The sequence below is a fragment of the Procambarus clarkii genome, chromosome 1 (assembly GCF_040958095.1).
Source record: "Procambarus clarkii isolate CNS0578487 chromosome 1, FALCON_Pclarkii_2.0, whole genome shotgun sequence".
Lineage (NCBI taxonomy): Eukaryota > Metazoa > Arthropoda > Malacostraca > Decapoda > Cambaridae > Procambarus > Procambarus clarkii.
The window spans coordinates 42,332,332-42,356,198 of NC_091150.1; the positions used below are offsets into that span (position 1 = coordinate 42,332,332).

The 23,867-nt window shown below is 45.5% G+C and overlaps 1 protein-coding gene and 1 long non-coding RNA gene across 8 annotated transcripts in view; one reads left to right on the forward strand and one right to left on the reverse strand.

The window, feature by feature from the left end:
* LOC138349580 (tyrosine-protein phosphatase non-receptor type 4-like) overlaps positions 1–23,867 on the reverse strand; it is a 263,170-nt gene that overhangs the window by 132,502 nt on the left and 106,801 nt on the right. The window lies entirely within an intron of this gene.
* Positions 7,321–23,867, forward strand: part of LOC138350443 (uncharacterized) — a 45,441-nt gene continuing 28,894 nt past the window's right edge. Inside the window, exon 1 of the long non-coding RNA XR_011222093.1 lies at positions 7,321–7,418. This is a non-coding gene — a long non-coding RNA (uncharacterized lncRNA). The remainder of the gene's footprint in view (positions 7,419–23,867) is intronic.

Here is a 23,867-nt window from a genome sequence, read left to right on the forward strand (position 1 = left end):
AAGTGCGAGAGCATGTTACTGTTTAGCATTATCCGTTGCGAGCCTCGCCGTGCCTACTTGTGTCAGGTTATCTTGAGGTTATCTTGATTTCGGGGCTTTAGTGTCCCCGCGGCCCGGTCCTCGAACCAGGCCTCCACCCCCAGGAAGCAGCCCGTTACAGCTGATTAACACCCAGGTACCCATTTTACTGCTAGGTAACAGGGGCATAGGGTGAAAGAAACTCTGCCCATTGTTTCTCGCCGGCGCCCGGGATCGAATCCGGAACCACAGGATCACAAGTCCAGTGTGCTGTCCGCTCGGCCGACCGGCTCCTAGATGGGTTAGGTGGGATGTTTGGGTTAGAACGTTTGTTGTTAGGGAAAAAGTTGCGTTTGTTAGGGAGAGTATATGTGTGTGAGGCGAGTATGGGGTCCCCGCCCCCCCCCTGCACCCGCTAATGGCTCCACTTACTCCTCCTATCTCAACACTTGACTTTACAAGTGGACCAACCAGCCTCTAGCCTTGTATACTTGCTGATACGTCAGCTATATCCGGCTTTATTTATAATTTATCAGAGAAATGTTCTCTTTATAACAAACTAGATAGTTTTCTTCAGGAAGTACCGGTCCAACAAGGCTGTGGTGGGTATGTGGGCCTGCGGGTCGCTCCAAGCAACAGCCTGGTGGACCAAACTCTCACAAGTCAAGCCTGGCCACGAGCCGGGCTTTGGGGAGTAGAAGAACTCCCAGAACCCCATCAACCAGGTATCAACCAGGGTTGCAACAAAAGGAGAGGGAGAGTGCAAGTCTTCAACCACTACTACACTTGCCCACCAGAGAGACTATAAAAATTTATATTATTGTAAATCCGGCATAAAACTGATCTTTGATGTAGGTGTCCTATGCACAGCCTGTCTTCCTGATATGACAGTACTTATAGTGACTTATTTGGTGACAGTACCAACATGTAGTGATGGACCGCCAGTACACCACTGTTTTGTACTGTTAATTTTATAGTCTGGAAAAATTAAAGCTTCAAACCAAATTTAAATATTCATAAGCCTAGTATAGCACATATATATGTACTATATTAGGCCTAAAATGTGTATTAGGCATAGGATTGCTAGGGAAGGTTAGGTCTTACGTTGAAGTTAAAAAAAAAAACTTGCTGTTTGTCCAAATTCAATAATACAAAGGTCGGCTTTCTAGTGGTCCATCACTACATATTGGTACTTTCTGGTGGTCCATCACTACATATTGGTACTTTCTGGTGGTCCATCACTACATATTGGTACTTTCTGGTGGTCCAGCACTACATATTGGTACTTTCTGGTGGTCCATCACTACATATTGGTACTTTCTGGTGGTCCATACCTACATATTGGTACTCTCTGGTGGTCCATACCTACATATTGGTACTTTCTGGTGGTCCATACCTACATATTGGTACTTTCTGGTAGTCTATCACTACATATTGGTACTTTCTGGTGGTCCATCACTACATATTGGTACTTTCTGGTGGTCCATACCTACATATTGGTACTTTCTGGTGGTCCATACCTACATATTGGTACTTTCTGGTGGTCCATCACTACATATTGGTACTTTCTGGTGGTCCATACCTACATATTGGTACTTTCTGGTAGTCCATCACTACATATTGGTACTTTCTGGTGGTCCATACCTACATATTGGTACTTTCTGGTGGTCCATACCTACATATTGGTACTTTCTGGTGGTCCATCACTACATATTGGTACTTTCTGGTGGTCCATACCTACATATTGGTACTTTCTGGTGGTTCATACCTACATATTGGTACTTTCTGGTGGTCCATCACTACATATTGGTACTTTCCACCAAATAGTTAATATAAGTACTTTCATATCAGGAGGCTGGGTGCATGATGAACCGGGCTGTGGCACGGCCAGTTCATCACTTCACCCGAGACTACGAGCAGCGGCGTCTAACAGCCTAGTTGACCAGACCATCAACCAGGAGGCGTGGTTAGAGACCGGGCCGCGAGGACATTGATCCCCAGTACTGCCACAAGGCAGCCACGGGTCTTCCAGTAAAGTCAGCAGACTTAACTAAGCGTTACAACTGCTAGGGTTAGTCTCCCTCGCTTGACTCTCCATGCTCGGCTTGTTAGGCGATGATTCGCTCCACCAAACTGTCATGTACAGCGGCCCGCAAGCACACACACACCCACTACAGCCCGACTGATCCCGCACTTCCTGTAGGATTTGGTCCACTAAGCCTTTCAAAAACACTCACTTGATCTCTGGCAATGTTTCTTATACTTGATGAGGTGAGGAAGGTTGACCGTACACGTGGAACCTACTCTTCAATGGGTCGGCTCTCAACCTACTAACTGGCAATTGGTCAACGTGTTAATCACCGTATACAACAGCAAACCGCCTACTAGTGCGGAGCATCATACTTGTACCCAGAAGCCCACATCAAAAGGATATCATCAGCGGCATATGCTAGATTGGCCAACATAAGAACTGCCTTTAGAAACTAGTGTATGGAATCTTTCAGGCAGGACCTTGTATACCAATTATGTCAGACCAATCCTGGAGTCCATGCCTGGTTAAACACAAGACAAAGTTACAAAAGATTCAGAGGCATGCCACCAGACTAGTCCCAGAACTGAGAGGTATGAGTAACAAGAAAAGGCTACGGAAGCTAAACCTCACGTCCCTGGAAGACAGAAAAATAAGGGGAGACATGATAACCACCTACAAAATTCTCAGAGGAATTGACAGGGGGAACAAAGACAAACTATTTACTAAGGGTGGAACACCAACAAACCGATGATAACCGAGTACATAAATGAAGCACAGACACATTAGACAAAAATTGTTCAGTGTCAGTAGTTAAGGGAATGCATTTCAGTGATAACATACTTACTAATCTCTCTCATCTCATTTTTTTTCTTGCAATGTATCTGTTATCATTTTATTAATTCTGCTAGAATTTACCTACTTAAAATTATCTGTTAGATTAAGGACCTGCCCGAAACGCTGCGCGTACTAGTGGCTTTACAAGATTGTAAATACTATGCTATGTCTTCTCACAAACCCTATGTACCTTCTTGTATATATATAAATAAATAAATAAATAAATAAATAAATGGCAGTGATGTGGTGGAGGCTGACTCCATACACAGTTTCAAATGTAGATATGATAGAGCCCAGTAGGCTCAGGAATCTGTACACCAGTTGACCAACAGTTGGAAGGCGGGGCCAAAGAGCCGACGCTCAACCCCCGCAAGCATAACAAGGTGAGTACAGTGTTGAACCCAGTGTTCTCTAACATGAACACTCATGAACCACCCCCATGCAGGGAAGGTTAAAGTTACTTCCGCTCTAGAAACTTGAGTTGACAGAGCAGTTCCGGTCTCTTGATCTGCACTGTTTGGCAACTGTTTTCGTAACCAGAAGGCGCACCAACCCAAGCAACCCACCTAACCCATTGAGCTCTATGCATAGAAAGTGTCAGCATTACGGTGTTTCGATTTTTAACAAATGCGTCGCATTTTCCATCGGATTGATCAATTTCGACAACATAAAATGACGTATCATGAGAGGAGAGGTTGTGACGTGTGGGGTGAGAGAGGAGAGGTTGTGACGTGTGGGGTGAGAGAGGAGAGGATGTCTCGCCTGTCAGCAGCCGTCAGCTTCCCCGCCGCTGACAGTGTGATGTCACGCGTCCCGGCCTGGACACGCAAGGACGTCACCCTTCACTGTTTTGCATTATTTGCTGAACTTTCTTCAAGCGCAAGGTTATCTGGGCGAGTGTGTGAATGGTGAGGGGGGGGAGGGGGAGTGTTGACAGCTGTGTGTGGATGGTGAGGGAGGGGGAGTGTTGCCAGCTGTGTGTGGATGGTGAGGGGGGGGGGAGTGTTGACAGCTGTGTGTGGATGGTGAGGGAGGGGGAGTGTTGACAGCTGTGTGTGGATGGTGAGGGGAGTGTTGACAGCTGTGTGTGGATGGTGAGGGGAGTGTTGACAGCTGTGTGTGTGGATGGTGAGGGGAAGTGTTGACAGCTGTGTGTGGATGGTGAGGGGGAGTGTTGACAGCTGTGTGTGGATGGTGAGGGGGAGTGTTGACAGCTGTGTGTGGATGGTAGGGCCTGACAGCTGAGTGGACAGCGCTCGGGATTCGTAGTCCTGAGGACCCGGATTCGATTCCCAGCCGAGGCAGAAACAAATGGGCATAGTTTCTTTCACCCTGATGTTCCTGTTCACCTAACAGTAAATAGGTACCTGGGAGTTAGACAGCTGCTACGGGCTGCTTCCTGTGTACTTACCTAGTTGCCTAGGTGTGTATTCACCTAGTTGTGTTTGCGGGGGTTGAGCTTTGCTATTTCGGCCCGCCTCTCAACTGTCAATCAACTGTTTACTATTTTTTCCACACCACACACACACAACAAAAAATAGGTGAGTACACACACACCAGGAAGCAGCCCGTGACAGCTGACTAACTCCCAGGTACCTATTTACTGCTAGGTAACAGGGGCATTCAGGGTGAAAGAAACTTTGCCCGTTTGTTTCTGCCTGGTGCGGGAATCGAACCCGCGCCACAGAATTACGAGTCCTGCGCGCTATCCACCAGGCCCGCCAGTGTGTACTCACCTATTTGTACTTGCAGGATCGAGCATTGACTCTTGGATCCCGCCTTTCCAGCTATCGGTTGTTTACAGCAATGACTCCTGTTACATTTCCCTATCATACCTAGTTTTAAAAGTATGAATAGTATTTGCTTCCACAACCTGTTCCCCAAGTGCATTCCATTTTTCCACTACTCTCACGCTAAAAAAAAACTTCCTAACATCTCTGTGACTCGTGTGACTCTGTGACTGTGTGTGTGTGTGCGCGTGTGTATTCACTTAGTTGTGCTTGCGGGGAGGGGGGGGGGTGTTGAGCTTTGGCTCTCTGGTCCCGCCTCTCAACCGTCAATCTACTGATGTACAGATTCCTGAGCTTCTCGAGCTCCATCATATCTACACTTGAAACCGTGTATGGAGTCAACCTCCACCACATCACTGCTTAGTGCATTCCAGAGTGCGTGAGTGTGAATGCCAAGACCTGGCCAGCAGTGACTGGCTCACCTCCCGCCTCAGCCGTGACCTTTGCTCGTACTCTCGCTACACACACCTGATAACACATCGTAAGTGTTATCTTGGTGAAAGTGGTGATGTGTGTGTGTGTGGTGTGTGTGTGTGTGTGTGTGTGTGTGTGTGTGTGTGTGTGTGTGTGTGTGTGTGTGTGTGTGTGTCACCGTATAACACTGACACACGTGGCGAGGGTCACCAGCCCTACACACGTGGCGAGGGTCACCAGCCCTACACACGTGGCGAGGGTCACCAGCCCTACACACGTGGCGAGGGTCACCAGCCCTACACACGTGGCGAGGGTCACCAGCCCTACACACGTGGCGAGGGTCACCAGCCCTACACACCTGACTACTGGCCCTCGTAGTTGACACGACTTTTTGCTTCACTCTCACTCAACTTGCCAAGCGACTTGATAATCATTATATTCTGCTTATTTTTTAGAATATTTCAATACGAAACATATGTACAAATGACAAGACAAATCTCGTGTACAAATGTTTAGGTTTCACGAATGGTGTGTGAGAGAGGAGTGACGTCACAATGACGTCACCATGTTTATGCTGGGACAGGTTTTAGACCCGACTCTCGCCAGGTCTACTTGCTGACGCAAATCTCACTGGAAGCTGAAATCTGGCTAATTATGTTGCATTATGGAGGTTACTAGTGTCATGTGTGTGTGGTGAGCTGTGTCAGGCGTGAGGCGGACCCGCACACCGCCTCACCTTAAAAACAACGAGTGAGACCTGGGAGGTGAATGGCCTCACATTACGCCATTCACACCCACCCGCCTCACCTGGTCACACCCACACACTACTCATGAGCCCCGAGGGGCCCATGAGTGTTCACACGCAGCCCGTCCTCCAAACAAAGATCCAAAAGTGATTCCATGTACCCGCCAAAACCCGCTGTTTATGAATGAAAAACGGTTTACACACGACTCACAACTGATTTCGTTCGAACACTTCCGGAACAATTGTTTCACTGACGAATTTTGTTCGAACCACAACGCTGTAAATGCTTCACCCACGTACTACAAATACAAATAATCGCCAACAGAACCTAAACACCTAACCCAATCTATGCCAATATATGCACAATAGCTAATATATTATAATATTAATTTATATTTGTAAAAAATTCCCGTTTTGAATGAACAGCATGTATAAATTTATGAATGCGTCTGTGGGGTCGACCGCTGGATGTAATGGACTTGAGGACGAGTTGGCGCGTTCAGTTGTCGTTGAAGCTGACCAGGCAAACATTGTGTTCGCTTTATCTTAATGTTAATACTCGCAATTATGTCAATAAATGGTCGTGTTAGACAAGCTAGGATAAAGACAAATGAAGCTTGGCTAGGATACGTGAAGAGAGAAACTGTATACCTCATTATATATTTTGTTTTGTTTTAAATAAGAGGAGGAATCAAGGTGTTGAACTAGTCATTAAGTTATTAACGGTCTGAACACGTAGTTAACCTACTCCCTCCTGCTTGATGACTATGACTGCCCAATGACTAACCAGCAGGTGTGTTTACGTCCTGAGTGACGTTGTTCTGGCCCTCGTCGTCCAGAGCTTCCTGCGACGACGACAACCATCTTCTCCACTTGCACTAACGACAGTATTCTTCAGCCCATTGTGGCCAAGATTCCTTGATCCGGAGCACGTGGCAGCCAATGTCTCACAGGAATTCACCTCTCTACTGAGTTAGCGAGGTTCGTCACTGGCTGCACGTGAGGCCTACTGTGTCACCATGCCTGGTGGTAAATGCTATGAAGGCCGTTCGACTGGTCTACTATTATATCAGCCCGTCCTCCAAACAAAGATCCAAAAGTGATTCCATGCACCCGCCAAACCCCCTGTTTATGAATGAAAAGCGGTTTACACACGAACACAACTGCTAACGTTCGAACATATCCGGAACAAGTGCTTCCCTGACGAATTTTGTTCGAATCACAAGTGCTATAAGTGCTTCACCCACGTACCACAAATACAAATAATCGTCAACAGAACCTAAACACCTAACCTAACCTATCCTATGCCTATATATACACAATATGCCAATATATTATAATATTAATTTATACTTGAGAAAATTCCCGTTTTGAATGAACAGCATGTTAAAATTTATGAATGCGTCTGTGGGGTCGACCGCTGAATGTAATGGACGTGAGTCGAGGACGGGTTGATTATACAAAGCTTCGTCTTCTGCTGCTCGTGAACTCTTATCAAGAGGAAACGAAGACTAGCCGACCGACACCAGGTGGAGTTACACTGCACTGGACCAACACGGGGGACTCCTATCCACACAATGTCACGGTAAGTACCTGGTGTTCATAGGACACATTAACCCATACAGTTTACCCTGCATTAACACAGGTCGTCGGGGACCAAATAAAATAATTTATCTAAAATTGGAAACTACTGAGAAAAAGATTTATACTTTAACGTTAACTGTTATACAGGAATTTCCCTTTCCTTGTTGACCAGACCACACACTAGAAGGTGAAGGGACGACGACGTTTCGGTCCGTCCAGGAATCGACTTGAGAATGGTCCAGGACAGACCGAAACGTCGTCGTCCCTTCACCTTCTAGTGTGTGGTCTGGTCAACATACTTTAGCCACGTTATTGTGACTCATCGCTTCCTTTTCCTTCTACAGTCGTGTTCCTTACCCACTTCAATACGTATACATCATGTTTAGGGTAAAAATATTTGACTAAGTGAGTACTAGATTACGTTGATTGAATTCTCAGAAATAAATTGCGAATAATTGCTAACTTCATTTCAATATGATAATGATTTAACTTAATGGATTAGAGGATTGGTATGTGGGAACAATACACGATATGGCTTTCCTTTCTTCCAGTTTATAAATTAGTTTCTTTAAATACTATGTTATACTCTTTTAAAAAAAAACATTTGTCAACTTGCCGTTATCCTTGAACTAACAGTTCTAGCTTTATCCCATAGGAAGAAAGGGCTAATGGAAAAAGAATGTCCCAAACAGGAATTCAAATGTTTTTTTATTACAATAAAGAAACTTTATTTGCATACTTTCCACGTGAATAATTTTCAGCTGGGACTAGGATAACACCACTAAGATTTGGTTAAGACAAAAGAGGTTACATTATTTTAGCTAGAATTTAAATAATTTGAAACAAAAACGAATTTCGAAGTCAAGGAGTTAAACAAGTTTCACAATTGGCGCAATTTTGTTGAGAAATACATGACATTAAGGGTCAGTTCTCGGCAGTGAGTCATGACTCCGGTGTAAAAGTGGCCGCTACCTACTTTTTTCTTTTTTTTTTGTAAGTATGTACATTGTACTAAATTGTTTAATTACACAATGGGCTTTTCAAAACACGCCTATACTGAAGGTATATGTGAAAGGTGAGGCTGGGGTTGAGGTAAGACACTAGTGGAGTTAGGTAGGTGATAAAGAAGTATAGTGGTTGTGCCGTAGAGCGAGACTTTCCACCATCCATGTAAACAGCTCATAAACCCGTCCTCGACTCAAGTCCATTACATCCAGCGGTCGACCCCACAGACGCATTCATCAATTTTTAACTTGCTGTTCATTCAAAACAGGAATTTTCTCAAATATAAATTAATATTATAATATATATTATATGGAAGAAAATGTAGAATAGAACCAATGAAGAGCAGAGGTGCCATAGGCACAATCAGAGAACACTGTATAAACATCAGAGGTCCGCGGTTGTTCAACGTCCTCCCAGCAAGCATAAGAAATATTGCCGGAACAACCGTGGACATTTTCAAGAGGAAACTAGATTTATTCCTCCAAGGAGTGCCGGACCAACCGGGCTGTGGTGGGTATGTGGGCCTGCGGGCCGCTCCAAGCAACAGCCTGGTGGACCAAACTCTCACAAGTCGAGCCTGGCCTCGGGCCGGGCTTGGGGAGTAGACGAACTCCCAGAACCCCATCAACCAGGTATCAACCAGGTATATTAGCATATTGTGCATATATATTCATAGGTTAGGTTAGGTGGTTAGGTTCTGTTGGCGATTATTTGTATTTGTAGTACGTGGGTGAAGCATTTACAGCGTTGTGGTTCGAACAAAATTCGTCAGTGAAGCACTTGTTCCGGAAGTGTTATATGTTTAGGTCCTATAGAACCTAAACATATAACCTAACCAATACCTAAATATGCACAATATGCAAATATATAACAATATTAATTTATATTTAGGAAAATTCCAGTTTTGAATGAACAGCGTGTTAAAATTGATGAATGCGTTTTTGGGGTCAACCGCTGGATGGAATGGACTTGGTCTGAGGACTGGTTGGAGGACAGGTTGAATTTCGAGGTACGAGTTAAGTGTGGGCAGCTGCTCCAGCTAAGGCTACCATCACTGCTTGCTACCCAACCACAAAAGAAATACTTCCTTTGAAACACATTTAATTGCAAAACGCCAATTCAACTTTCAACAATTCGCCTAATTCCTCCCGTTCATTTCTGATCGCGAACAATAACAATACTAGCAAGGCCAGAGCTTATTCAACACCAATTCCAGGAATAAACATGCTTCTGAATATGTCAAAGGTCTTGGCTCGTTCTCTCAGTAAAGCTAGTGAACTGAAGGCTAGACACGTCGCTCTCAGGTCAACACCGTTAACAAGTACACACAAGGACACTTACTAAGCCCTGAAGGAGAAGTCTGCCGCCGTCAGGCTGGACACGAACACTCCATATACTCACGCACAGACATGTTCCCCACATACAGATTACCCACACGGTGTAATAAAAAAAAAAAGCGATGACGGGCAAATACGGATTAGAGCGGAAGGGCCTGGTTGGTCCCCATACTGACACTTGATCCCATCTTAGTACCACCCTAGCTGGTTCCACTACCAATGACCCCATCCTGGTACCTGGTAGTTTAACAGCTGGTACCGTGTGGCCAAACAGGTGACTGTGCCTGACGCTGGTGGAGGAGCAGGCAGGTGGTGTCAAGTCGACGGGACCCGCCAGAGGATGTGGCCATTGTACTGGTTTCCTGTTCCCACCTCCACACACCACTCCACTACGGGCCCATGAAGGTGTGTGTAGACCAGAGGGGGGGGGGGGGGGTCGTTCAAAAAAAGGATGTTTACATGCATATTGAACAAGTAGGTGACTTGGGGAGGGGGGGGGGGAGTATCAAACTAAATGCTCTTAACCTCTCTTTTTAAACATGAGCACTCAAACAAGGCAGGGTAGGCTAGGCTTGCCGAGTGATCGTGGTTAAACGCTTATCTATACCCGTTCGTATATAACTAGGTGCAGTGCGCATGCGTGTAGTTTGTCCTGATGACCTGGTTGCCAATCAAGGCTCTGCGGTCAACTACATAATTGGCGCCACCGTTAAAACGGAGGTAAGTGATCAGTGCGCTACAACCTCCCACCCGCCAGCCAGCCAGCCAGCCAGCCAGCCAGCCAGCCAGCCAGCCAGCCAGCCACTACTCGCTGCCACAACCCATTGAAACACCTTAACTAATGGGAACGTTACACATAAGTTGGACTGTAGGTATAGTCAGAGGAGTCACAAGAGTACTAACGAGACATATAATACTCTACACAGGGAAAACAATGGTAGGAATTGGTTCCAAAGCTGCTCGATGAAATAGCCTCGCTCTTTGGGTAGCACGAGGTATTGCGCCGAAGTGAGGGCGAAAAAGACGTCACCAAAGACAGCCTAACTATAAACTTACAGAGTTTGAGGTTTTTAATATTCTCTGAATATGCCCGTGCCACCTCTTGGGTGACTTAACCTTCATCAATCACTCTCGACAATAACTAAACTCCTTAGTTCCAGTACTTGGAGCAACCTGCCTCATCAAGTCATCACTCACGCTAGGTTAAGAGTTTTGTTTAACACTGGCCCCATTGTTTAGTCAGAGACCCAACACAGTTGATACCGTTGACTGTACGTCTTACTGCTCACGTATATCAACAATAAGACGTTTAATTAAACGTGCTTCAGTATCGAATCATTGAGCTACGTGTTGAGTACAAGAACAAGGGCTATAAAATGTTTATGTTGACTGAACAAATGGAAAAGGAGGTGACACTGCTTTCTATATGAGAGGAACTGCAGTCCAGCATAGTGACCACGTGGAAAGATGATTGTGTATCACCTGGAAGACTTGCGCCAAACTGTCCCGGATGTTATAGATGCAACATGCAAGCAATTAAGGCAGGGCTCAAGAAGCACACACGGGTATATGCAGACAAAGCAGTTACCAGGAACAAATCTACAAGGGCCGTGACGAGGATTCGTACCTACGTCCAAGATCATCCCAGACGCTGCCTTTATATGGTCATAAGAGTTGAAACCGAAGTCCTACTGAACTTGCTGTTACCATGAAACTTTATAACTTAAAGACAAGCCAAGCTTGAAATAGGAAAAGTTAAAAGAACTTACGAAGCTAATATAACTAAGAGATGCGAAGTTGAAGCCTATATGATTTTTCCAGCTCTACAAAAACGAATGTAAGCCTAATGAGAGGTCAGGACCGCTCAGAGCCATTTCTGATCAACTAGTACAGGGGAAAAATTAGCATTATATTAAAATATTGCATACCAGTTAACACTAAGGAAAACCTGGAACATTTACCCAGCGTTGAAGGAATCTACCCAGACACATAAAATCAGAATATGTAACATGCAGTTTAAGAAGAAGAAGAATAAACAAAACAGATTAACAAGAATAAACAAAACAGATTAACAATAAGAATAAACAAATCAGATTAACAAGAATAAACAAAACAGATTAACAATAAGAATAAACAAATCAGATTAACAAGAATAAACAAAACGGATTAAGAGGCTTCAGTCAAACATGTCTCATATAATTTACGTCAACGATCAGGATATTAGAGAGACCAGGAATATTAACATGTAGATGTGTTGATTGCAAAGAAGACTTGTCTACCTCCCTCCCTTGGGTTAAATGCAAATGGATTCCAACACTGTGTAGTGCTCGGTAGAACCAAAATGGTAAACGCAAATTTCTCAACCGGGAGAAAGAGAGTGATGGTGTATACGGCATCCATAACAGTCCCGGGTAGGTTATCTGGAGATAACCTACCCGGCTATCTGGGTAGATCACACTGCGACACTTGGGAGTCGAGGTTAGCAGCGACTTGAAGCCCAGACACCAATATATCAGCGCAGGAGATAAACCCAACAACGGTGCTGCGATTTATAAGCAGCAGCAGCAGCTGAAGCACATCATCCTTCAGCAATATAAGAGGTGGAGGTGGGGCCTTACTGGCGAGTCCCCCACCTCGACTATGCTTGGCAGTTCTGGACGCCGAAAATGCACGCAGATTAGAGAGAAAATAACGCGAAGAATGAATGAAGAATGCATGAGGCAGTGATGTGGTGGAGGCAGACTCCATACACGGGTTCAAGTGCAGATATGATAGAACCCAGTAGGCTCAGGAACCTGTACACCAATTGATTGACAGTTGAGAGGCGGGACCAAAGAGCCAGAGCTCAACCCCGCAAGCACAAACTGGTGAGTACCTAGCATCAGGAACCCTTTCTAAGGAATGAGAATGAAGAGTATCAGTCGGCAGAAGACGCTGGACAAGGGAAAGATTTGGCTTCTCACTGTTAGGGGCAGAAAGCCTGTTGGGCGTATCGAGGTCGCATCAAACCAACGAGTAACCCTAATCAGGACGTTTCAGTAACCGCGGCGCAACCCAAAACACTTGTCTACATGAGCAAACGTCTCGCCTCACTCGGGAATTAAATCTGGGGACCGTTCAGCTGTGAGCCGACTGTACATGTGGGTTAGGGGCATGAACACGGGAGAGAAAAACATGGTTTTGGAAGGTGGTGGATTAGAGGAAAAGGGCTGGTAAGCTAGTGTTATGGTCTTATCACCCGCTGCTGCCCTCGGGGGAGTACCCAGCACCCGCTGCTGCCCTCGGGGGAGTACCCTGCCCCCGGGGGAGTACCCAGCACCCGCTGCTGCCCCTGGGTACTCCCCAAGGAGCAGCAGCAGCGGGTGATACCAACATCTCTCACATCCCAGCCATTTCCTGAGGCGCCGGGAATCTTTGTCTTTAAGAACTATTCCCGTGATCAGATCACATACGGACACCTGGCGGTTTTAACCACGTACCAACACACTTCTACAGACATGTACTAGCTTACCACAATGTTCTGACATCTTATTAACGTCACATACGTTACCCAGCTCTAAGCCTACTGCTGCAAGACGTTGCTATACACCACCAAGTAACTGTTACGTTCACTGGCCCCGAACCACACCAAGACTGTCAGCAGCTTCACATATTCACTGTCAACGTAACACTTGACTCAATGCATGGTGGGCACGTTTCTGTAATCAATTAACTGCACCGTTCCCTCAGGAGGCTGATCACCTCTGGAGATCTCGCACGGATTTTCAAGTTCCCGGTACAAGAACACTAAGTTTTCACTGGTCATCAACACTTAAAGCTGCACGAATGTCAGTGCAACGGAGGAGAATAACTTTTTAAACCTAAAAATCTTCGTTAGTTTGACAAAAAAACACACACACAACAATCTTGGATCACACAATATTGTTTATTACTTACAAACTATTTTCCAAAGTGGGGTAATTTTGTTATCAGAGCTTGTATTTAGTTTTCAAGCACAGTACACTTGACACAAGTAGGTGTTTCACCTACACCCAGCAACACTGGTGTAGAGGACGTACATCCAAGAGTGTATCCACACGTGCGGCGGCGGCGTCCACAAGACGAGTGGCAGGTGATCTGCTGCCTCAAGACACCAACCCGCTCCACGGAAAACGTGTCGTACCGTACAAACCCATCATCCTTATTTCTAGGTAATGGCTCATATTTAACAGTTTAACAGAATATATTCACTATTGTTTACTCCTAAGACTTTGTGTGTGTGTGTGAAAATCACGAAAATTAACGTGATGAAAAATGTGACAGTGTCAGACCACGAAGGAAGAATTGAAACAGGAATTTCCTTAAGTATTATTAAATATGAAAGTACATCTTCAGAAGGGTGAAGGTTTTGCTACCCTTCTTATTCACCCTTCTGAAGATGTATTATTAAATACGAAAGTGCTTAAGGAAATTCCTGTTTCAATTCATCCTTCGTGGTCTGACACTCATATTTTTCATCACGTTAATTTTCGTGATTTTTCACACACACCACACACATTGGGGAGACATGATCATTGGAGCTAGGGGAGACATGATCACCACATACAAAATTCTCAGGGGAATTGACTGAGTAGATAAGGATGGATTATTTAACACGGGTGGTACACGCACAAGGAGACACAGGTGGAAGCTGAGTACCCAAATGAGCCAGAGACATTAGAAAGAATTTTTTCAGTGTCAGAGTAGTTATGGAATGCACTAGGAAGTGATGTGGTGGAGGCTGACTCCATACATAGTTTCAAATGTAGATATGATAGAGCCCAGTAGGCTCAGGAATCTGTACACCAGTTAATTGACGGTTGAGAGGCGGGACCAAAGAGCCAGAGCTCAACCCCAGCAAGCACAATTAGGTGAGTACATGACTGGTGAGTCATGTACTCACTCATGAGTGTCTACGAGGTGGCGCGGCGCCCACAACAGCCTGGTGGGCAGCACCACCACGACTCACCACATAGCATTCCGCACCGTCGAAGAATTTAATTTGAAGACCTTTGCTCCAAGGAGAATGGTGTGTGGTGGAGCCCATTAGGGCCTGCTTAGACCTTTCTATTTTTGTGTGGTGAAGCCCATTGGGGCCGGCATAGGCCTATCTATTTTTAAGATACAGTTGTTCTTGAGGTTTCATCCGGGTGTCGAGTGCGGTGGTGGTCGCTAAATCTATATCCACCGTTACCTAACAACGTCTTGTTGGGCAACAAGACGTTACCAAGCTTCTCTATGTCAAATGTATCCCACGTATAACAAATGTAGTCTCCCAGGGTGTCCCCATGTAGTATTCAGGTGCTGTAAGATAACCTGTCGTCGTACTCCAGGTTGAGGTCTTCCGCCACACCCACACACAAGCCCGCCCTGCCCCCCCCCCTGCCCTGCCCCCCCTGCCCTGTCCCCCTGCCCTGCCCCCCTGCCCTGCCCCCTGCCCTTCACCCACCACCACCCACCCCAGCATCCTCTGTACCCATGTCAACTATCTCACAGCACATCAACCCCATCCATGCAGCCCAGCCCTTGGTACAACTTCCTACACCAGTGGAACAACCAGCAAGAGGAAGTTACAGTGGACAGGAGAACGTGAGCTTCAAAGTGCTGTACACAAACACATATGGGATTACAAATAAAACAAATGAGCTTGGGGAAAGGTCACAAGGAAAAACCCAGATGAAATGGCACTTACAGAAACAAAACTATCAGACATAACCAATGCAGTGTTTCCACAGGACTTCTTCTTTAAGGAAAGAGAAGGAGGGGAAGATGAATGGTGGCTCTGCTGACAAGGAAGAACTGGCGTGTTGAAGAGATGGACATCCCAGGCTGTGAAGATGTCAGAGACGATATAGCATGCACTATGGGAGGGCCAAAGATAACAGCACTAGTAATATATAACCCCGTTAAATGACAGAAGACCAGGACAGGAGTATGAAAGAAACATGGCAACCATTAATATAATAGAGGGAGGGGAATACCCATCCCCTGTGTGTGCTTCCCTCCCTCCCCTCCAATTCCCCATGCGTACTCTCCTCTTCCCTCCATCCCCCCCCCCATCCCCCATCTGTGATCTCCTCTCCCCATCCCCCGGGAGCCGTGTAACACGGGGAGAGTCCAGCCTAGTTTGTTACAGCCGGTCGGCCGAGCGGACAGCACGCTGGACTTGTGATCCTGTGGTCCTGGGTTCGATCCCAGGCGCCGGCGAGAAACAATGGGCAGAGTTTCTTTCATCCTATGCCCCTGTTACCTAACAGTAAAATAGGTACCTGGGTGTTAGTCAGCTGTCACGGGCTGCTTCCTGGGGGTGGAGGCCTGGTCGAGGACCGGGCCGCGGGGACACTAAAGCCCCGAAATCCTCTCAAGATAACCTCAAGATAACCTCCCCTGTGCTTCCCCCCCCCCACTCTCTCCTCCCCAAACACCAGGCTCCACAGTCCTCCTCACTTCCCCATGCACCTCTCATTCATTCAACAGCAAAAGGTTTACATAAGCGTTTGAATATCCTTGTAGGCAGTTACGGGCTATTCATGCCCGTACCACCTTTTGCATGGCTTAATCTTCATCAATCAATCGTCTTGTATGCAGAATTATATTCCCTGAAGGAGGCCATAAATTATACAATTGAGAATAATTTACATGATGTCATCATTCATACCGACTCTAAATCTTCGCTCCAGGCATTGTTATCCAGCCAGCACAGAGATAATATACAACTCCTCACAGAAACCCAACATATAGGAAAAGAAGTACACAATCTAGGACTGTCAATTACCCTAAATTACATACCAAGTCACATTGGCATAGATGGTAATGAAAAGGCAGACTCACTAGCAAAAACTGCCACTGCTCTACCTGTTGAACAGGTTCAAATACCTCCAAGTTTTTCACAGATTAAGGAGCAAATCAAGAAGAAAATCCTCTCAACTATCAAAAGTCGCCACAGAGCCAAAGTAGCGGAAGGAAGATCCGCTGCGATATGGTACGAACAAGCCACTGGGTACTACTCTTTCAAGCCTGGCAAAAAGATATCCAGAGATATTGCAGTAGCCATACACTGACTCAGACTTGGTTACAAGTGCTGCTGGGAGGTAATGAACCCAATAGTTAAAGAGTGTCATATCTGGGAACAGAAGCAGAGGCGCCACTGAAGCCCTGCGCATCAAACTCAACAGTAATACAACGACAGCAGCTGCATTAGATGCAAATTCCACAGCGACTACAATGATTAGAAAAGCAGTTGAAGAATGAGACACACTAGTGAACATTCTGCATCTACAACAACCACCAAGATAATGTTATTAGAACAAGACTAAAACCAGTGCACTAAAACAGAAGCGAAAAATAAACCGGGGAAAAGGAGGAAACCCCACCTCCATTTAAAATTTTGACTCAAATATCACAGTAACAAGGTTATCATGAATAACCCGAACTCAATTATGGGCTCACTATAGCCCGTGCTACATAGACATGCCCTTCTCAGTAGCTAAATCTAAAACAACAACAACAATCCTTGTATCTCACAGAGTTCAGTTACAGCCCCGCTCCTGTGCCAGGTAAGTCCACTACGGGCTCACCATAGCCCGTGCTACTTGGAACTTTTTTCCGAGCAGCTGAATCCAAAACAATAACCTTGTATGTATGGACCAAAACAATGCTCTATGCACACCACACATGCTGCAACACAATAGTTGTGAGAACCTTGCTTGCACCCACACGGCGGGCAGCAGGACACAGCCTCCAAGCACACAACCTTCCTAACTCTACACGTTCTTCTCCTCTCCCTTTACTCCAATCATCACCTGGATGACGCCTAACTTAGAGCTAACTTCGTGCTCAGAGGCATACCAGCGAGCAGCTTCGTCAACAACATGGCAACTATATTGGCAGCAATATAGGAGAGGATAAATTGCAGCGCCACAAAGTGTCTATCATCCACTCATTAAAATATATATACATAACCGATCTATATTCCCCCCTCCCTCCCCCCCACTTTTCTCTCAACATAGAGAACCAGCACCCACCCTTACACCCCCTCCCTCTCACCCCCCCCTCCATCCCTATACACTGCCTACTGACTCGCCAGTTCAGTTTAAGTCCATCTTGTGGCCGGTGGCCTAGTTGCGGTTACGCAACTGAAGAAACAAACCGAGAGGAAAGTGGTCTAATTACTGTACAGTACTTACTAACTACTGTGCTGTAATTATCCTAGTGCCTTGTTAAGATGTTAAGTAATATGACATCTCGGATTAAGTACTTGGACATTTCTTGAAGTAATAAGGTTATTTCTAAATTCTTGGAATTTGTTTCCACATTCTGTTATATAGTGATGTAGGCTTCGAGAGTATTCATACCAGCAATAGGGACTAAGGTGATCATATCGGGAGGTTAATACATTGTATTATAAGGCAAATGAGTGAGGCAGGTAACGTGAAGTAATTATGAGAGAGAGAGAGAGAGAGAGAGAGAGAGAGAGAGAGAGAGAGAGAGAGAGAGAGAGAGAGAGAGAGAGAGAGAGAGTGCCAGCCAGTCAGCCACATGAGTGGGGCAGGTCAGCGGCAACCCGTTCTCGCAAATTTAATAAGTCAATATTGACTTATTAAATATGTGCATAGGTGACATACTTAACATAATAGATACCCTTAAAAAGATTCATAGAAAACACCGACCTTACCTAACCTTGTTAGTATGTTAAGATACAACCCGTTCTCGCAAATTCGTAAAGTCAATATTGACTTATTAACTACGTGCATAGGTGATATACTAAACATAATAGATACCCCTAAAAAGATTCATAGAAAACACCGACCTTACCTAACCTTGTTAGTATCTTAAGATAAGCATCTTATTGCTTCGTAATTACAATTATTACTTAACCTATACCTATTATAGGTTAGGTAATAATTGTAATTACGAAGCAATAAGATGCTTATCTTATAAGACCCCCCTGGCGCCGCCTCATCTTCACTGCCATAATTTTGTGCAAACTTTGTCAGCAAATCTCTCCATATAACTGAGTGGAAAATATCCAATTGCCCCAAATACGTAAATTACTGAGCTTAAAGAATAAGTCTCCAAGAGACTACAAGAATAGTCACAAGAATGTGTATAAAAATAACTCTTGTATATACAAAAATAAGTAACACAAATATTGAGCTCCAGTTCCTGAGCCCATCGCGAGACAGTAGTCTTCCCGACAACTGAAAACTGTTATAACCACCACGTGTTGCTAAAGTCAGGTGATAACTGCGTGGGTCACCCCAAGAGGTGGGTCACAAGGAGAGGAAGCGGAGCAGTTATGTGGCCCCGGACCGCTTCCTTCACCTCCCCCCCCCCCAACCAAACACAAGCAACACCAACCCACCACAACTACACCAACCACAACCGCTACAAGTACGTTATAATAATCTCATCTACTGCTGCCAAACAATTCACTACATTAGATCCACCACCCCCAACACCCGCCATCAACAACCATTACTCCAGAGCACCACCACAGAGAGAGAGAGAGAGAGAGAGAGAGAGAGAGAGAGAGAGAGAGAGAGAGAGAGAGAGAGAGAGAGAGAGAGAACAGAGGAGCAGCAGCAAGGAGGAAGGAGAACCAGTGATCTAACACATCTCTGGCACACACTAACCACGAGGGCACGACCCTCCACCCCAGGAACCACATACCCTAGCAGCAGCAGCAAAAGGCCGTACCTGAGGCATGACACTGTACGCGGCAGGCTCTGTGAATCACGTCAGCCAGAACAAAATGGTAGAGTAAGAGACAAGGGCAACGTCTAAAGACCAGGCTCACTCTCTCACAGGATGAGGAGGTCCTGTATATTCTCCTCACTGTGAGGCCTTTGTTGTGCTCAACGCCCCTCACATTCACTCCCTACTCGCTTATACCGTAACCTTACTTTCTCCCTCAGTCAATCGATGGATCTTTTACACACGCATTATTATTAACATCTTTATTGGCAAAATTTAATTACAATTTTGCCTAATCTGAGGATTTCAATTAAGTCTTATTAAAGTGAGGGTAATGCTGGTCTTCACTGTCACACAGGACAGAGGGTTATACACAAGACAATAAATAGGTTTAAACTGTAGGCTGAAGCACATATCTCTCTCTCTCTCTCTCTCTCTCTCTCTCTCTCTCTCTCTCTCTCTCTCTCTCTCTCTCTCTCTCTCTCTCATATATCATGGTTACAATCAATATTTTAATGTATAAATATGTAAAATCAACTGCCACACAAGGGCAGGGATGGGTTCATAAGTGATGCAGGTTTAAAATAATATAAAAAAAAGTGTTCTTCATTCTTTAAAATGAACAAGCAAATTTTGGATAAATTATTAGGATATCGTCCAGTGCACCAGAGTCAATGAAATAGTTACACAGTTGGTGGTACAAGAGGCCAGGAGGTCTGAAGTCTTTTACGGTTTTACATTCAACAATATAGTGTTCTAGTGAATGCATTAAAGGTATCACAGAGTTTACAATCTGAATATTCTGGTAGTGGCTCAGCCTCACTAACCTGCCAAATGTGTCTATAACCAAGGCGAATTCGCGCAATGACTACATCACAATGCCTGGTCCGCTTACATGGCTGACCATACAAATACCTATTATTACATAACTTGTCATAGCTTTTAATACTGCAGCTTTCAGGTCTCTGGCCATTTCTTAGTTCTTCTAAATCTGAATTAATTTCTATTATTTGTATGTTTCTAATAATTGCATTAGATAGTCCAAAGTGATAATCAGTGTTTTACACACTCACACACTCAGAAGTATCCACGCCCGTGCACGCACTTGAAAGAATAATCAGGTTAAGATTAGTTACACAGAATTAGGCATGTATACAAACATCAACATGGGGTTCAGGGAAGGAAAATCATGCCTAACAAAAGATGGAGTAAAGATGATAACCGTGATGATGGTTGTTTGTAAAGACGGTTACGGTGATGAAGATTGTGAATAGTGAGGCTGTAGCCTCGGGCACCCGAGCAGCGCCGGGTACACTCTCCAGTATAACATATGCCAAGTGATCGTCTCAGTTTAGGGGACCTGTGACTAAACATCTACTAAGACTTCATCTCCAACAATCAACATACATAACACGTTCTGAATGAAGGAGACATCGAAGAAGCAGGTGGGAAGCAACCAGCAACATTAACTACAGCCACCTGTGACCAGCAGCAACTGTATCATCAACCAGCTGTCACTATTCACCGCCTTCAGGACTGTTCAGCTGGGCTGCTACAACTTCAAGGAGCCCTCATTATCCACCACTGTCCACCATCTGACTAGACGTCGGAAAAAGATAAAAGAACAAAGGAATATTATCAGCAATATTTTCACTAGTAACTATCAGGAACTTCTGTATCATACGATTGTGACACAGAAATACGATGCTCTAGCGTCCAGTTATTAAAAATACACATTAAAATGTGTTCAAACTTCCAGAGCACTGTAATTTGGGCCCCAAAATGAGTGCTTTACGACATCTCAAATGTGTCCTCCAATTCAGCCGCACCAATTAAAAAAAAAGTGACCCCCCAACGACCCCACAACAGGATCTGTACAGCCAATCTTCCGTGATTTAACTAACACCTAAACCGACTTGAGAATGGTCCAGGACGGACCGAAACGTCGTCGTCCCTTCACCTTCTAGTGTGAGGTCTGGTCAACTAACACCTAAACCCTTCTGTTTGTTGAAAATGTGTTGCTCGAAACCGAAAATGGACGATTTTGCAACTTGTGCTAATTTTGAGAGGTCACACATCTCTTTTACGAAGAGTAACGGAAGGTTCAGCAAGTGTGGCAGGTGCCGCCAACAGTAACCGCAACGGCGCCGGCATCTAGAGCAACAGTAGCCATGATACTGGCAACAATAACATCACCATTATCGCCGAGAGTGGCATCATCATCATCACCAAGGAGCTCCATCATCACCATCATCCCCAAGAGCCCCATCATCACCAAGAACATAAGAACAAAGGTAACTGCAGAAGGCCTATTGGCCCATACGAGGCAGCTCCTATCTATAACCACCCAATCCCACTCATATACTTGTCCAACCCGCGCTTGAAACAATCGAGGGACCCCACCTCCACCACGTTACGCGGCAATTGGTTCCACAAATCAACATCCCAAGAGCCCCATCATCACCAGGATCAGTACCATCATTATCAGACCAGCAGCAAGAGTGGTTGGGAGGCCTGGGAGTCGTCCCTCTCCAGGTGGTACTGGAGGACTGGGCCGGCTCACACAGTGCTCCACGTTATGTAAACTCTCTCCACCGGTATCATTGGCCTCTAGTGTCACACTATCACCGCTTCCTGTGTCTTGCGCGCTCTAGCTCTCTCTCTCTCTCGCTCTTTTAATATACCTCAAGCTTTCTCTCTCTATATATTTTCATAAAGAAAACATGTTCACCAGCCAGTTGTTGACGTAGAGATCCATAAACGTGGACCAAATAACGTGTTAAGGAGTTGATTGTCTAAGACATTGGATATTCACTGTCTGTTTGCGGGAGACGAGTATTGTGGTAACCCGCCGGAGAGTTGTTGTTGTTTAAGATTCGCTACTTGGAGCAAAAAGTTCCAAGTAGCACGGGCTATGGTGAGCCCGTTGTGGACTTGCCTGGCACGGGAGCGGGGGCCCCCGAAGAGGATTAACGTGCTCTCTGGGCCAAACACAGAGCTGTACTTTATTGTAGTTAATTGATAGATAAGTTTGTCTGAAACCATAATAACGAGGTTAACAGCCACCATGCAGAGCAAGATTAGTAACTGTGTGACTCACCATAGATGTCACCATAGCTTGCGACTTTGTGTTGAGAGTAGATCAATCTATAACCAGAAGATGTGAAGTGCCTTGTATACTGTTGTGAGCCTCTTGATGAATCACTTGTGATATAAAAAGATTATTGATTTGTATATGTAGTTGTGCACAGTCTCAGTTCGACTCCACAAGAGTTGGTCAAACCAGGACGGATAGTGTCTGTGGTTCCATCCCAAATCGGTTGGGATCCAACCGATTGATGATTGACCCAAATCGGTTCCATCCCAAACCGATGGAACACACTTGGTCTGCCTCCTTTCTACTGGCCCGAAAGGAGGGGGGAGGGCTTCACAAGCGACTGCAACATCAACCAATGAGCTCCCCCCCCCCTTCCTAAATGATCCTTGTCTTATTACCTGCCCCTTGTCCCTCTCACCCCCTTGGCTCACCTCCCGCCTACCATTCATTCCCTACCTCTTCCCTCCATAATCCTTCTCTCTCACTATTGTCTTTCTTGCTCTCTTCTCACCCCACTAGCCCCCCCCCCCTGGAGCACCGTGAGTAAGAGTGCCACTTATATGAGGGAAGAGTGTCAACATGTTGTGAGTGCCGGCGGGCGGTGGAGCACCAGGGTGCTGGCACAAGGCCGGCACTGTGCCCGGGCCGGTCACTCTTCACTGACCTCCTTCATAGTGCACGTTTATCAAAACCCTCGCCAGCGGTATTGGCCGGGTCCGGTCCCCGGGCAGGGAGGGTTGACTGGGCACCGGTCGTTACGGTCAACCATTAGACTTATTTCTCGTTGTCGGGGACAGGAAGCCCGTGTTTATATACTTTGTATCGAGTGTTCCCTCACTTCTACATGGAACACCCGACCCATCCTCACCATGAGGATGGTGAGAGATAGCCTTAACCGACTCGGCCTCGATGGTACAAGTGTTGACCATCCAAGAACTCTATTGAGTCCTCAGAGATGTTTTTTACTACTGTGGCCGAGTTAATTCAGGCGTCTGGGAGTCACCAGTTCAAGTCACTCCATTGTCTCAAAATGATGTTCATATTACATAAAATTGTTCATATTGATAAAACAGAGTTCGCACTTGTTTTAACTGGTGATGCGTTTGTTCTGACGTCATAACTAATTGTGAAACATTTACTCATCAAGAGCAGCACCTCGAGGGCTCCCGGTGATGAACACTCACACCATCAGCACTCATCATCTCGGCGAGACGTCAGCACCAACATGTTGTGCTTGTGTCCTCATAACATCATTCCTGAGACCGGATGCCAGAGAGACCAGGTCAGAGGTCAGCTA